This window comes from Podarcis tiliguerta (assembly GCF_965153285.1).
Source record: "Podarcis tiliguerta genome assembly, chromosome: 3".
Lineage (NCBI taxonomy): Eukaryota > Metazoa > Chordata > Lepidosauria > Squamata > Lacertidae > Podarcis > Podarcis tiliguerta.
The window spans coordinates 2,355,735-2,359,419 of record NC_139536.1 but is presented as its reverse complement, the minus strand read 5'-3'; the positions used below and the strand labels follow the sequence as shown (position 1 = coordinate 2,359,419).

The window sequence follows — 3,685 nt, the reverse complement described above, 5'->3', positions numbered from 1 at the left end:
GAGTTGTTCAGCAGTGGAATGGAGCCCTTCAGAAGGTGCCTGATTCTCCTTTGCAGGGAGATTTTGAGCAGAGGTTGGAAGGGGACCATTCAGGGATGCTATAGCTGTGATGCCTGCACTGTAGTGGGTTGGACGTCCCTTCTGTGAACATATGATTCTGTGGTATTTTGCTCATCCTTTGCACATGCCCCTCAGGGCTTGCCACATCCATCTTGCAAACAACGGTTGGCATCCCACAAGGTTTCATCAGTCCTCCAGCAACCTATAAGTACGGGGACCTCTTCTTCCCCAGACAATTGCTCTTCCACTTGGCTTCTGGTACCTCCAGGATTCCCACCAACCTCCAGCCATGAAGATCTTCTGCCTCCTCTCTGTTGCCGTCCTCTTCTTGATGCTGCTGGCTCCAGGTATGGCCTTCTTCTCACATGCTTCTTCTCTGAGCAGCTTCACAGCTCTCCGCTGTATTCCATTTAAACCTGCCTCTGAAATTCACTTGCTCTGATTCCCAAAGAGGTGGGATCTTGCCCCTCTGTCCTCCTGGAGAATATCCCAAATGGGGTTTCAGTAGGATACTGGGACAAGAGGATGCTGGACTCGATGGACCCCCTTTGGCAGATCCACCAGCCAGTCTCTTCTTATTATCTCATTTATAAGATCCATGGAAGCTCTTGCTTTCAAATTTGCAATAATGCGCTTCAGTTTCCTGGGCAATGGGCCCACTATCTCCCAGTTTGCCAGTGGCTGCCCAGTTAAGCCAGTGACTCTGACGCAGCCTTCCCTACCACCTTGGCTCAGACCCTGTCCTGGAGGTGCAGGGAGGCAGCAGAAGGGACTGACTCTGTGCTCCAGCCCTGCATTGTTGCTGCACCAGCTTTCCCCAACCTGGTGCCCTCTGGGTGTCCAAGCCAGAGGGGCTGTTGTGGAAGAAGTTGTGGAAGGTGTGGAAGGGCAGTCCTGAGAGACAGAGCCTTCACAGTTGTCTTTTTTCCCCTTCAGATTTCACCAGAGCACAAGGTTATTGCATTCAGAGATGTCAAAGGCAGAGAGGGATACTGCAATATCGTCAGTGCTGGCCGCGCCAAAACACGCTTTTTAGGTGTGGTCGCCAATGGTGTTGCCGTAGACGTGAGTTAAATTAAATCTTAGTTTTCCTCAAAAATTTATTGTGTTTCATGACTCCAAATGCATGTGACGCCTCTCTCTGTCCCCCCCCCCACTCCACTTCTCTCTTAATCTTTACATCCACTGTGAGTTGGAGCAATATTAGTGTGCACAGTGGGGGTTGAAGACCCTTTCCTCTCCCCTTGCTGCCCCCATGAAAGCTCTCTGACCCCTCTGCCACAACTCCCCTTAGCCTGCCTTGGCTCAAAGAACAGCTCTTCCTGGTGTGAGAGGGTGGGGGCTCAGTCACTGACCCTCCTCAAATAGCAAAGGCAACCTGTGTGAAACGTCCCTGTGAAGGAGGTTACTGAATCACAGAATTGCAGAGTTGGGAGGGAAAGAGTTCAATGCACAGCAACACAATGATCTCCTCAAATGTGTCCTCTCTGGGGTTGCTGTTCGCATAAAGAAGAAGAAGGAAAAGGAATCACATTAGAAACAAAGTGTGTATGGCAGCCAAGCCCCACTCAAATTCCCCAAGTGCATACAAGAAATGCCCAGAGGTGTCTCCTACAATCATAGAATAGAAATGTAGCATTGGGTGGAACTGAAGGAGTCGTCTAGTCCAACCCTCTGCAAAACAGACCCTCTGTGTGCAATTGGAACTCTGACAACAGTTGGAGTCACTGGTTTGGGTTTTCAGAGCCACCACCAGCACCCGTTTTAATAGTGTTTTCTCTCACAGGATACTAACTCTGCAGATCTCCGGTGCAAGACCTCTGGTGAAAGGAAGACCACCCTGCTCTCCTCTGATGTGCAGCTGCCTCGACTGCACCCCCATCTCTGCTGGGGAAGAAACCGCTTTGCTTGATGCTGCTGAAGGCGATGCTGGGAAGGAGTCAAGAGGGAGCCATCCTGTCTGCCTGTCTACTCATGAGTAAGCCCACTGTGGCCAGTGGGGCCTGACTCCTTAGTAAGTGGGCTCGGGATTGGAGCTTGGATTTGGTTTGCCTGCAAAAATGCTTTAGCTTCTTCTTTTTAATAAATGCAAGCATTGGAAACCTTTGTGTTGGTTCATGGTGTGAAAACGTGTGCTGGGTTGAGGGTATTTTTTGGAGGGTCAGGCTCTCAGACCCTCTCTCTCTCTCTCTCTCTCTCTCTCTCTCTCTCTCTCTCTCTCTCTCTCTTTCTCTCTCTGCCAGTCAGTGGTGCCATCCAGGCTTTGTGGTTCTTTTCCAAACATGGCTTTGCACAAGGGCATTTCTCACATTGTAGGCCCCCACCTCTCCCAGGGGTCTCCCTGCCCCTTTCTCTGTGTCTCCCCTCCAACTGCTTCCTTGGGCAGCTGCACAGAGAAGGATGTTTCACAAACAGGAATTGAGGAGAGCTGAAAAAGTTAGGGGACATTCGCTGCAACATTTCTCCAATGAAAATACGGACATTCTATTCAATAGTAGTAGTAGTAGTAGTAGTAATAATAATAATAATAATAATACTCCACCCACCTGACTAGGTTGCCCCAGCCACTCTGTGTGGCTCAAATATATATACAAAATCATCACAACACATTAAAGATTAAAGAACCTCCCTATACAGGACTGCCTTCCAATGGCTCAGGGGGTCACATAACTCCACATCCTCCAAAATTTCTCTGATGGAAATGGGGAGGCCCTTACGAAAAGTGGGACATTCTGAGATCAAGTCAGATCAACGTGGACAGCTTCTTTAAATCCAGTTCTGTCTCTGGAAGATGGGGGCACTTGGAGGGTTGGAGGGGCGTGGAGGAAGAAGAAGGGGGTGAGGAAGGAGAAGGGGGGAAGGCAGAGCCTTGTGGACAGGACCAGCCAAAGACATTTGAGCCCCTGAGGCAAACCTCAAAATCGTGCTTTCCAGCCCCCACCCAGCCCCTACCCAGGGAAGAAGGGTTGAGTTGAAATCTACAATAGGGTCAAGGGGGAGGATATCAACAACACCTCCTAGTCACCAAGATGCATTTCTTGGAGGATGAAACTGATGCCCCTGTGGATCCTGCCACCCGAGGTGGGCTCTGCCCCTTGCCTCATGAGTGGGCTGGCCCACCTGTTGATCTCTGTCCTTCATGGCAGGGAAGGAAGAGACAGGGGGAGGATGGGAAGCTGAGCTGAGGGGAAGGAAGGCGATGGGCAGTGGGCAGCGTGGACCACACAGCGAGGTTTCCCCCAGGCTTCTAAGCAAGGCATGTATATCTGCCAGCATTTCTCCAGTGAAAAGAGGGATGTCCTGTTCCATCATCATCATCATCATCATCATCATCATATTATTTATACTGGGTTGCTCCAGCATGTTGATCTCTGTCCTGTGTGGCAGGGACAGAAGAGTTCGGATGCATGGAAAGGGATGTCTTTGGCATTGCTGCTCCCCAATCCCACCCTCTGTCCCCCCGATATCACCTTCTGATCTGGGCTCATTCCCAAGTTCACTGTGCTGAATCCGGCAGTTGCTTCACCCAACTTTGCTGCCTGTGGGCATCCGATGGAGCAACACTTGTCCGTTAACTTGAAGCAAGACCAGGTGGGGAAATGGGACTTAACCCTGTGACCACAGG

The 3,685-nt window shown here is 50.5% G+C and overlaps 1 long non-coding RNA gene across 1 annotated transcript; it reads left to right on the top strand.

Moving 5' to 3' along the window:
- Nucleotides 1-280: 280 nt before the first annotated feature.
- On the top strand, nucleotides 281-2,162 carry LOC310673701. The gene is made up of 3 exons (XR_014509199.1): nucleotides 281-407; nucleotides 997-1,125; nucleotides 1,847-2,162. It is a non-coding gene; the product is annotated as an uncharacterized lncRNA (long non-coding RNA).
- Nucleotides 2,163-3,685: the final 1,523 nt, after the last annotated feature.